This window comes from Arachis ipaensis, chromosome B2, assembly GCF_059453495.1.
Source record: "Arachis ipaensis isolate K30076 ecotype BB chromosome B2, ASM5945349v1, whole genome shotgun sequence".
Taxonomy (NCBI): domain Eukaryota; kingdom Viridiplantae; phylum Streptophyta; class Magnoliopsida; order Fabales; family Fabaceae; genus Arachis; species Arachis ipaensis.
In genome coordinates this window covers 39,336,146-39,349,698 of record NC_142437.1, presented here as the reverse complement: position 1 = coordinate 39,349,698, position 13,553 = coordinate 39,336,146, and positions in this window count along the sequence as shown.

Here is a 13,553-nt window from a genome sequence, read left to right as displayed (position 1 = left end):
GTTGGTGTTTTTGGGGCTTAAAAGATGCCTATGGTTTGTGCTCCAATTTCATGTCCACTATAAAGTATTATATATTGTTAGAAAGCTATGAATGTCAGCTTTCTAACGCAACTAAAATCACCTCAATTGGACCTCTGTAACTCAAGTTATGCCCCTTTGAAGGGGACAGGGTTGCTGGCATAGTGGCTGGCGTTATTGGCAAAACTGAGTGCCAATAACGTCCGCGTCCAGGGGGTTAATATTGCCAGGTTCTGGAGCTCAAACTTAATGTCCACCTCATACTATTATATATTTTTGGAAAGCCCTAGATGTATACTTTCCAATGCCTTTGAAAGCGCATCATTTGGAGCTCTACAGCTCGAGTTACACTTGTTGGAAAGTGAAGAGGTCAGCTGGCCTTACTACAGGTTGATACCATGTTCATCTTTGCACTTTTGGGGCAGGTTTTCTCCCTCAAATTCAGTGTCCACCATGTAGTGCCATATATTCTTGGAAAGATCTGGAATCCTACTTTCCAATGCCATTGAAATCACCTTATTTGGAGCTTTGTGGCTCAAGTTATTCTTGTTTGAAGAAGGCATGGTCAGGCTGCCAAGTGAGACTTTTGCCCACATTAATGTCCACGTTAGTGTAACTAACATGGCCATTGACGTGGGTCTTCCTTTGCTTCAAAAACGTTAGTGGCACTCACTTTTTCCACTAATGTTGGCACTTCCCTTTCCTTCCACGTTAGTTCCCACGTTAATGTAACTAACGTGGAAGCTAACGTGGGTGTTCTAGCCTTCACAAACGTTAGTGGCATTCACTTTTTCCACTAACGTTGGCGTTTCCCTTTCCTTCCACGTTAGTTCCTACGTTAATGTAACTAACGTAGAGACTAACGTGGGTCTTCTTGCCCGTCGCTAACGTTAGTGGTGTTTACTTTTACCACTAACGTTCCATTCTCTCCTTCTTCAAAGTTAATGCCACTAACTTTCTCACTAACGTTCGGGCTTCTCTTTTCTTCCACGTTAATGGCCACGTTAGTGGCACTAACGTAGCCACTAACGTGGCTCTTCTCTGCTTCTTGTTACCTGAAATCAATCAAACAAAGTGCATCAAAGTCTTGCTCTTAATCATGGGATTATGCATCATCCATTTTATCATTCAATTCATGCATAATTCTCATGAAATCATTCAAAATTCACAATGTTTGCTTGAATCATGGTGTGAATGCATTTTCAACCAAATACTTGCTTATTTCCTAAGAAAATGCATGAAACCAACCTAAAGCATACAAAAAATGGCTAGTAAAACTAGCCATGATGCCCTGGCATCATATTCTCTCTAGAATTCGAAAACTAAACTAAAACTACTCGTAATGAGAGTGTGTGAATGTGTCTTGAGTCTCTGCATTTTCCCTGGCTTTATTCTGTGTTTCTGGACCGAAAACTGGGTCAAAACTCGGCCTGAAATCGCCCTCAGCGATTTTTGTTACTTCTGCAGATCGCGCATGTCACGCGTATGCATCAGTCACGCGTGCGCGTCGCTTGACAATTTTCCTTGCCACGCGTGCGCATCAGGCACGCACTCACGTCGTTGTGTGAACTTCAGTCCACGCGTACGCGTCAGTTACGCGCATGCGTCGCTGTGAATTTCTCCAAATCGCGTGCTCGCGTGAGCCATGCGTGCGCGTCGATGCTCGTTGGTTATCTCCTTGGTTTCTTGTGTTCCTTCCATTTTTGCAAGCTTCCTCTCCATTTTCTAAGCCATTCCTGCCCTATGAAGCCTGAAACACTTAACACACGAATCACGGCATCGAATGGTATAAAGGGGAATTAATTTTTGGTAGTTTAAAGGCTTGGAAAGCAAGTTTTCAATTATAGAACAAAATTAGGAAGGGATTGTAAAATCATGCAAATCATATGAATAAGTGGGTGAAGAGTTGATAAAAATCACTCAAATTAGCACAAGATAAACCATAAAATAGTGGTTTATCAAACTCCCCACACTTAAACATTAGCATGTCCTCATGCTAAGCTTAAGGAGATAAAATAAATGAGTAGGAAAAAGTAAGACCCATGCAATGCAATGCAACCTATGTATGTGAATGCAACCATATGCTAGAATGATTTTTGCCTACTTGGTTAAAAGTAAATAAGTTCTTCAAGACAAATATAAATCAAATATCACTAATTAAAATTCATACAGTAAAAACAAGTAAACTTGTAAGAAGACAGCTCATGAAAGCAGGGAACACAGAATCAAGCATTGAACCCTTATTGATAGTATCTGTGCACTCTAATCACTCAAGTGTATAGGGTAATCACTCTACTCTTCTCTAGTCATGGTTTCTAAACCTTGTTCTTTACCTAACCAATCAACAAGTATTTAATGTACCAATGCAAACATCATGAGGTCTTTTCAAGGTTGTAATGGGGCTAAGGTAAAGCTGAGGGTATATATATATATATATATATATATATATATATATATATATATATATATGGCTAAGTGAGCTATAAATTGAATCCTTGATTAACCTAAGCTCTTACCTATACATACTTTATATACTTTCAAAATCATGCCTAGCTACCTAAAATTTTCCCACTTTTGAATCACATACTCATGCATCAACTCTTCTTTTAATTTGTATCACATATGCATTGATCTTTTCATTAACTTAACATTGCATTGGGGTAATTTTGTCCCCTTATTTATTTATTTATTTATTAAATATTTTTGGATTTTTTTAAATAGAATAAAAGTAAACATAGCATTATCAATGCACATGGATTTATAATTTTTCTTGTCTCACATGAGTAGGTACCCAAATTCCTAATATTTTATCAAAGTAAAAACATAACATATTCCCTTATTAACCTATGTTCCCACAGTTTTCCCACACTCGATTAACACACAATCTCTATCTTAAGCTAACCAAAGATTCAATTTGGGGTATTACTTGTTTTTTCGCTTAAGGCTAGTGATGTGGTAAAATATAGAACAAATGGGATTTAAAAGGCTCAAAGTGGCTAACAAAGGTAATTGGAAGGATAGGCTATTTGGGATAAGTGATTTAATAATCAAATAATGGCCTCAATCATATGCATGCATATAACACATTAAACATTGGACATATAGGATGGAACAAAATATAGATTACAATTATAGAGAAGTAAACACACAAGAATAAAATATTATGGTTAAATAATGTAACCATGTAATTAAGCTCAATTCTCACAGGTTGTGTGTTCTTTAGCTATCATTTATGTTCCAAATACAATCTTCAAACAAGTTTAACACAAAAATTCTGATTTAAATTAGTGAAATTTTTCAAAAATAGGGTCTTAAAAAGAAACTTATTATTTTTCAACCAAATAGAACATGCATGCAAATATCTATTACTATGCAATCTATCCTATCCTAACAAAAGGAAAATAACTAATTTATTGGTCCTAAGAAAGAGAAATTACCTCCGGAAGTCAGGTACTGACCGACCTCCCCACACTTAAAGCTTGGCACTGTCCTCAGTGCCATCAGTCAGGAACAAAGGTGGGTTGGTAGCAACTTCTCCACAATCGGGACCGTCATGGCTCCCTGTGCTGGTAAATAAAGTGGAGTCCGGGGTGTCTGGATCTTCTTCAGGTGGGTGGTTACCAACAAGCAGCTCCTTGAGGTATGTAAATCTGCGCTTGTTACGGCGCTCTCTTCGCTTTCCTTGCCGGTAGTTTTGGAGTAGCTTTCTCTTTACCTTTCTTGGTGGCCATTCTGAAAAGGAAAAAGGAAAGTAACTTTTAAAGCTAAGGGTTAGAGCAAGGAAGAGGATGGTACAAGTGATAATCAATGCACGGTAAAGAAGGATGTCGTTAACACATGGTCGCGACTACATGTGATAAGTTCATCAATGGAAATATAGCAAGTTCATGTTATGGCAAGTAAATGCAAGATGTTTATTGGAATGCTGGCAAAGGCATGGGTAGCATAGATCAAGCATTAAATGTCCAATTTGATTATCAAGTGTTTCAAACTAACAACCTGTTTGTATTGACAACCCTTAAGAAGTTATATTAATTGTCAACCAATTCCTTAATAATCCACAAGCAATTATAGAGGAAAACAATCACCCAATTAAATTTCTAACACCAATCAAAAGAAAAAGAAAGAAAAAGAAAACATAGATAATGAAAGTAAAAAGAAAAAGAAGAAGAAAACATAAATAAAAAAAAGGGAAGAAGAAAAGAAAAGAACCTTGATAATGGATGTGAAAAGGAAGGTGGAAGAAAGTAAAAAATGAGAAGGAATAAAGCAGAAAGAAGGAAGAAGAAAGAAATAAGAAAGGAAAAGAAAAAATTAGGATTGGGAAAGAAAAGATAGGAATTCTGGCGCAGGTCTAGTTAAACTGGGCGTCGCATGCGACGCGGACGCGTGGAGCACGCTATTTTCAAGTGACGCGTGCGCGTGGGTGATGCGCACGCGTGACCTGGTTTGTGCTATTGGCGCGAGTGCAGCCTCGCATACGCACAACTCTTTGTTTCATACGCACATTGCCAAAATTTAGGGTGACGCATGCGCGTGGGTTACGCGCACATGTGAATGGCCTAATTTTGAAAAATGACGTGTACGCGTGATGGGGTTTATGCTTCCAGCACCATTCCAGCCCCAATCCATCATAACTCTCTGCCATACACCTTTTTACGTCGGTTTTGCAAGGCCACGTGTGCGCATGGGTGACACGCACGTGTGGGAGGCTGATTTTTCAAGTGACGCGGACGCGTCAGGGACGCGTTCGCGTGGGCATATTTGTGCCTAAGGCACGCCTCTAGCCATGCTCCCGCGTGACTCTCTACTTCTTTTCTTCCTTGTTTTGAATGCACATATGACGCGGACGCGTCAGCGACGCTCGCGCGTCGCGTGCATTTTTTTTTAATGCAGAATGCAGACTATATGCAGAGATTATGAGAAGAGTCACTAAGAAAAATAAAGTAGAATAAAATAAAACAAAACTAAGACTGAAATGGAATGATCATACCATGATGGGTTGTCTCCCACCTAGCAATTTTCTTTAACGTCCTTAAGTTGGACGGTCCACTAGCTCAGTTTCCTACCGTTGGTGGATCCTCCAAGAGGAAGATCTCTAGCTCCTTGTTTTTCTTTATCTTCTCACTATGGTATAGCTTTAAGCGATGTCCATTGACCTTGATGAATTTAGAGCTTGAAGGATGACTCAAGTGAAAGACTCCGTAAGGCTCTGCCTTCTCCACTCTGTAGAGACTTTCCCATCTGGATCTTAGCTTTCCTGGCATGAGCCTTAGTCTGGAGTTGTAAAGGAGAACCAGCTCTCCAGGTCTTAATTTTCTCCTTTTGATGTGCTTGTCATGCACAGCCTTCATCTTCTCTTTGTATAGTCTGGAGTTATCATATGCCTCCAGGCGAAGGGTCTCCAGCTCTGCTAGTTGCATCTTTTGTTCAGCGTCGGCTCTCTCAAATCTCATGTGGATTTCTCTCACTACCCAGAATGCTTTGTGTTCTATCTCTACTGGGAGGTGACATGCTTTTCCATAAACCAGGCGAAAGGGGCTCATCCCTATAGGTGTCTTATATGCTGTTCGATATGCCCAAAGTGCATCTTGTAACCTGGTGCTCCAGTCCTTCCTATGAGACTTGACTATCTTCTCCAGGATACGCTTTATCTCTCTATTAGATACCTCCGCTTGTCCATTAGTCTGGGGATGGTAGGCTGTTGCTATCTACTGAATAACACCATGCTTCTTCAGTAGAGCGGTCAGTCTCCTATTACAAAAATGGGTGCCTTGATCACTCACGATTGCTCGTGGTGATCCAAAGTGACAGAAAATATGGTTTCTAACAAAAGAGACAACAGTGTTAGCATCGTTAGTATGGGTAGGAATTGCTTCCACCCATTTAGAAACATAATCTACAGCTAACAAGATATATACGAAACCGCTCAAGTTTGGAAATGGACCCATGAAGTCAATGCCCCAAACATCAAAAATTTTACAGAATAACATAATTTGTTGGGGGCATCTCATCCCTCTTGGATATATTACCAAACCTCTGGCATGGGGAACAAGATTTACAGAAGACATTAGCATCTTTAAAAAGAGTGGGCCACCAGAATCCATAGTCTAGAATTTTTCTAGCTGTTCTTTGAGGGCCAAAATGTCCACCACTCTCAGATGAGTGGCAGGCCTCTAAAATGGACTGGAATTCTGATTGAGGCACACACCTTCTAATTACCTATTCAGCACTATACATCCACAAATAGGGATCATCCCATATATAATATTTGGACTCGCTTTTCAGCTTGTCCCTCTAGTGTTTAGTAAAATTGGGAGGGAAAGTATGGCTAACTAGATAATTAGCTACAGGCGCATACCAAGGAACTACTTCAGATACTGCATGCAAGCTATCAAAAGGAAAAGCATTATTGATAGGAGTGGAGTCATCCTTAATGTGCTCAAGGCGACTCAAGTGGTCTGCCACTAAATTCTGAGAACCACTCCTATCCTTAATTTCTAAATCAAATTCTTGCAGCAGCAGTATCCAACGTATTAGCCTTGGTTTGGACTCTTTTTTAGCTAATAGATACTTTAGAGCTACGTGGTTTGAGTACAATACTACCTTAGTACCAAGTAAATAGGCTCGGAATTTATCTAGAGCGAAAACAATAGCAAGAAGCTCTTTTTCAGTAGTAGTGTAATTAGACTGAGCAACATCTAAGGTTTTAGACGCATAAGCAATTATGAAAGGATCCTTACCTTCATGCTGAGCCAGCGCAGCTCCTACCGCATGGTTGGAGGCATCACACATAATCTCAAAAGGCTGGCTCCAATCTAGTCCTCTCACAATCAGAGCTTGAGTTATGGCGATCTTCAGCTTATCAAACGCTTGCATGCAATCCTCACTGAACTCGAACTCAATATCTTTCTGCAGCAGTCTGGATAAAGGCAATGCTACCTTACTGAAGTTCTTAATGAATCTCCTGTAGAAACCTACATGGCCAAGGAACGAATGGACTTCCCTCTGATGACAAGTCATCTTAGCCTAGTTTCACTAGCCTTTTTCTTTTGTTTTCAATTGATTTTATGCACTTTCTTGAGCCATAAGTAAGCCAATTGGGTAGAATTTCATGTTTCCTTTGATTCAATCAACCATGGATAAATTAATGCATTTTCATGAGATTTTATGCTATAATTGTCATATATTATAAAAGAAACACAATCTCATGATTTAGAGCATAGCTTTGATATTTTTGATTGATTGATGATAGGTGAAAAGAGCTTTGAAGAAGGTTGAAGAAAGAAGGAATGGCAAGGAGCAAGAGAGAACAAAAAGCTTGAGCCAAAGCTTGCCTCAAACTTTAGCTCAAACTTGAGGAAGAGCTTAACTTCACCCTGGAGGCATCAAAAGCTTGCGCCAATATTTGCCTCAAACTTTGAGTCAAACGTTAGCGCCATTTGAGTATGAAGAGGAGTCCCTGATTGAAGGTTAAATGGAGCCACCTTTGCGCCAACGTTGGCCAAGAAGCATGCAAGGGAGAATCCACGTTTGGCTCAAAGTTTGACCTCAAACTTTGGCTCAAACGTGGATGACAGCAAAGGGAGGCTAGCTGATATGAAAAGCTTGAGTCAAAGTTTGCCTCAAACTTTAACTCAAGCTTTAATGGTTCATGGCCCGGTTCACAAGTGGGTTTCTCTCCAACTCCAAGAGCAATCAACAGAGGCTTTTGTCAACCCAATTCCATCAAGAGCAAAGGCCCAATTCAAGGCTTGAAGATCATTTGAAGAGAGTGTATAAATAGCTTAGAATTTAAGTTTTTAGAGAGCTTTTTCTTTTAGTTTTGCTGAGTGGTTTTGGGAGAGCTTTTGGTTAGGAGTTATTTGGAGATTCTGAGTCTTGGGAAGGAGAATTGAATTCTCTTCCTCTTAGTTTTCTTATTTTAAATTTCATTTACATTTGTCTTGAATCCTGGGTGCTGGAAAATTGAAGGAATTCTGTTTCAATCCCACCCTGAGATCTCTCTGTTTTATTTACTGCACTTTTTGAGAAATCAATATTTGAATTCCTTTCTTCTACTGCTTGACCTTTACTTTTCTTGCAATTGAATTCTAAATTTGGATCTAGGAAGGCATTGAGATCTAGACTTGGTTATCTAGTCTCTTGGGTCCTGAGATCTGGAGTTTTCATTTTAATTTCTCTGTTGAATGCGTCTCCAAGTTCATTTACATTTCCAGTTGAGATCCGTTTCATTTTAATTCCTTTTTTACTTTTCTGTTTATTGCAATTTACTTTTCCTTGTTTAATTTTTGCAAATCCAATTCCCAATTCCCGTTATAATTCAAGCCATTTACATTTCTTGAACTTTAAGATTCTGCAATTTACATTTCTTGCGTTCTAAGTTTCTGCCATTTAAATTTCTTGTTCTTTAAGATTCATCACTTCTATTTTCTATTCTCTTTAATTTCATGCAAATTACCCATTCCCTTAAATTTTCATGCAATTTAGTTTCTGCAAATTACAAACCACTCAACCAATACTTGATTCGCTTGACTAAATCAACCACTAAACTAAAATTGCTCAATCCTTCAATCCCTGTGGGATCGACCTCACTCACGTGAGTTATTATTACTTGATGCGACCCGGTACACTTGCCGGTGAGTTTTGTGTTGGATCGTTTTTCACACATCAAGTTTTTGGCGCCGTTGCCGGGGATTGAAATAGATTGACAATGATTAAGTGAAGTGGATATCTAGATCAAGCACTTTTTTTTTCTGTTTCTTTAACTTTTAATTAACCCACTAACTGTTTGAATTTTTGCTTGAGCTAACTGAAACTTCACTTTAGCAATAGAGTGAAGTTTTCTTGGTTTCTCTGGCTTTGTATGATCCTTACGCTTTTGCTTGTTGAATATACGAGAGAAGCAATTTTCTTCTATTAATCTTTCAAGTCTATCAACTGTTTGACACATTGTGTCAACTAATCTTCTAACCATATTTTGGGCACGAATGTATTCAATCTTCATTTGGACTGTCCGTGACTGTGCAGATCATGGAGAAGAACCCAACGAATCCCAGTCAGTATGAGAGTAGTGCCCTAACCCCAGATGACAATGCAACCGATGAAATGAAGCGTCCGCTCACTACCATGAATGATGTTGCTCAATGGTTTGAAGCTTTCCCACAAGGAAGCATCATCGGATGGGAAGAACTAATGAGTGAACTCCTAGTCAAGTTGAAACCACCTCAGGGGATTGTTAAACCAAAGGCAGAAGTATAACCATTCACACAAGAGAAGAAAATTGAAGGTGTCTGTGCAGTTATGAACCAACACAAGCAGATGCATCAGCAGACTCTACAACACCTAGATATGATGGTCAGAAAAGTCAATGAGCTGCGAAATGCTGTAGTACATGCATACAACCTAACTCAAAACTCACACGGTTGGAATCAACCTGAACAAGGTTTTGGAGCAATTGACCATGAGCAACAAAGTTATGAGCGATTACATTATCCAAACAATACCGCAAGTATGTTCCAACACAAGTCTCAAGGTGATGTGTACAATCCACCCTGGAGAACTCATTCCAACTGGAGAAGAAGTGAGCATCAAAATCAAGGACAAAGGGACTTCAACTACAACAACCCCAATTTTCCAAACCTGCAAAAACATCACCATACCAACAACAATCACTACATACCACCACACCACCCACCCTTCCAACCCCCAACACTCCACAACCAACCAATCTCACAAGACTCTCAGAGGATCACCAATTTGGAGATCTTAATAGAGAGAATGATGAAACATCAAGAGGTGACAATGAAGAACCAGGAAGCATCAATCAGAAGAATTGAGAAGCAAATGCAACAACTGGCTAAGAACCTCACAGAAATGGGTGAGAAGAGGGCAACTACTTTCCCCAAAGCTACTAAAGATGACACAAAAGACAATGAAAAAGCTGCCGAATGGGAGAAATGGAAAGCAATTTTGAAGGAAAGCGAGAGGGCTAAAGGAAAAGAATCACTCATCCAGGATGAGCACCACAGAGCAAAGCCTAACTTAGGAGGACAATGGGACAAGGAGAAGGAAGTCCAAAATCTGAGCTGAGCAAGCATAGAGAATGTCAAGCTAGTGACAATAAAGAAGCGCTTTGTTGGGAGGCAACCCAACCTGAGGTAGTTTTCTTTTCATAGCTATTTTAATAAAAAGGTTAATTAGCTTTATCTATATTGCAAGAAGCTAAGTTTGGTGTTGCACACCAAAACAATCTAAGGGAGAATAAAAGATTCTAAGTTTGGTGTTCCACCAAAATTCCATCATAAAATATGTTCTCACCTTCTGCATATGCTAGCCTCAAGCATTTAGATAAACTAGTTAACTATTCTGCTGTTTCCTAGTTTTCAGTTTTATTGCTTTTGAAAAAGAAAAAGAGTTTCACACATGGTTAATCTGATGCATGAGAACCATTGGTAATGTACTAAGTTTGGTGTTCCCACACCAAAGTAAGTTCAAAGGCCCACAAATAAATCATGCATGCTAACCATTTTTCAAGTGCTTGGGGAACAAGCAACTTTCAATATCACTGCAGAGCATCATACAAGCTTTTGGAAAGATCAAGCATCATCAATCAAAGAGATGAAAGAGGAATGTGAAGACCGGCAATGATGATGATGAGGAGGAGGACAGCAAGTAAATTCCAAAAGGTTGTATTGTTCAGTGATTAGTTTATATCAAATACTTCTATGATTGAAAGTGATATAATACCCCTGCCTATCTGCATAGTATAGTTTTTCTGTAATTCAATAAGTAAGATGCTTGATTATTCACAACACCACACTTTTCAAACTTGCGTGCACTCAAGATTTCAAAAAAAAAAGGGGGGCACCACATGATAGTTCTTTGAAAAGAAGGATTGAGGAATTAAACAATTTTGAGGCAAGCAAAAGATTAGGAGAAGTGGTGGTTCTAGTTGTATGATTATGCATTGAGGTTGCATGCTTATGAAAACTTGCATGGGAGCTCATAGGCAGGACATAGAGTTCAAAGAAGTATTGTGGAGATTTTCGAACATTTATTGATCCAAGAAGCAGCAAATAAAAGAAAATAAAGAAAATATATATAAAGAAAATAAAACAAAACAAAAAGAACATGGCCCAAGGCTCTGAGCATCAATTACTAGACAGAAAAGAAGAAAGAAACAAGAACTCAAAGTGTTATTATCCTAGTAAATGCTTGTGGTCGAAGTGTGTCAAGGAGAGAGGCTTGAGCAAGTAAATCCTAAGGGGTGCTTCAACACCTAATACCTTAAAACCAACTGGTTTAGGAGTATTGATTGAAAGCTTATCTAAAGAGCCGCTTTGAGACACGACACTTAGAGTCAAGGCCAAAGCACAGAAACTATAAGCTGCTTCAAGGTGATTACCTATAGAGAGATCTCCATGATATCATTTGGATGAAAGTCTTAAGACCTAAGACTTCCAAGATGTAGGGACTAGTAAGCACTGAAGCCCTTGCATGAGCATATAATTTAGAGTTCACCCCACTGTCACTTAATCACTTCACTCATAGGATAGTACATGTCATTCTTCAAATCCATTCTAATTGAAAGAACCTTTGAGCATAATTCTTTTCTTGCTTGGGAACAAGCAAGCTTTAAGTTTGGTGTTGTGATGACAAGTCATCTTAGCCTAGTTTCACTAGCCTTTTTCTTTTGTTTTCAATTGATTTTATGCACTTTCTTGAGCCATAAGTAAGCCAATTGGGTAGAATTTCATGTTTCCTTTGATTCAATCAACCATGGATAAATTAATGTATTTTCATGAGATTTTGTGCTATAATTGTCATATATTATGAAAGAAACACAATCTCATGATTTGGAGCATAGCTTTGATGTTTTTGATTGATTGATGATAGGTGAAAAGAGCTTTGAAGAAGGTTGAAGAAAGAAGGAATGGCAAGGAGCAAGAGAGAACAAAAAGCTTGAGCCAAAGCTTGCCTCAAACTTTAGCTCAAACTTGAGGAAAAGCTTAACTTCACCCTGGAGGCATCAAAAGCTTGCGCCAACGTTTGCCTCAAACTTTGAGTCAAACGTTGGCGCCATTTGAGTATGAAGAGGAGCCCCTGATTGAAGGTTAAATGGAGCCACGTTTGCGCCAACGTTTGCCTCAAACGTTGGGCCAAACGTTGGCCAAGAAGCATGCAAGGGAGAATCCACGTTTGGCTCAAAGTTTGACCTCAAACTTTGGCTCAAACGTGGATGACAGCAAAGGGAGGCTAGCTGATATGAAAAGCTTGAGTCAAAGTTTGCCTCAAACTTTAACTCAAGCTTTAATGGTTCATGGCCCGGTTCACAAGTGGGTTTCTCTCCAACTCCAAGAGCAATCAACAGAGGCTTTTGTCAACCCAATTCCATCAAGAGCAAAGGCCCAATTCAAGGCTTGAAGATCATTTGAAGAGAGTGTATAAATAGCTTAGAATTTAAGTTTTTAGAGAGCTTTTTCTTTTAGTTTTGTTGAGTGGTTTTGGGAGAGCTTTTGGTTAGGAGTTATTTGGAGATTCTGAGTCATGGGGAAGGAGAATTGAATTCTCTTCCTCTTAGTTTTCTTATTTTAAATTTCATTTACACTTGTCTTGAATCCTGGGTGCTGGAAAATTGAAGGAATTCTGTTTCAATCCCACCCTGAGATCTCTCTGTTTTATTTACTGCACTTTTTGAGAAATCAATATTTGAATTCCTTTCTTCTACTGCTTGACCTTTACTTTTCTTGCAATTGAATTCTAAATTTGGATCTAGGAAGGCATTGAGATCTAGACTTGGTTATCTAGTCTCTTGGGTCCTGAGATCTGGAGTTTTCATTTTAATTTCTCTGTTGAATGCGTCTCCAAGTTCGTTTACATTTCCAGTTGAGATCCGTTTCATTTTAATTCCTTTTCTACTTTTCTGTTTATTGCAATTTACTTTTCCTTGTTTAATTTCTGCAAATCCAATTCCCAATTCCCGTTATAATTCAAGCCATTTACATTTCTTGAACTTTAAGATTCTGCAATTTACATTTCTTGCGTTCTAAGTTTCTGCCATTTAAATTTCTTGTTCTTTAAGATTCAGCACTTCTATTTTCTGTTCTCTTTAATTTCATGCAAATTACCCATTCCCTTAAATTTTCATGCAATTTAGTTTTTGCAAATTACAAACCACTCAACCAATACTTGATTCGCTTGACTAAATCAACCACTAAACTAAAATTGCTCAATCCTTCAATCCCTGTGGGATCGACCTCACTCACGTGAGTTATTATTACTTGATGCGACCCGGTACACTTGCCAGTGAATTTTGTGTTGGACCGTTTTCCACACATCACCCTCATAGAGGAGGGGTAAGGTAAACTAGAAATGACATCTACCTTTGCTGGATCTACAGAAATACCAGTACTAAAAATAACATGTCTTAGAACAATCCCTTATTTTACCATAAAGTGACATTTTTCAAAATTCATTACAAGGTTTGAACTAACACACCTGTCTAATACTCTAGCTAAACTATCCAAGCAAAG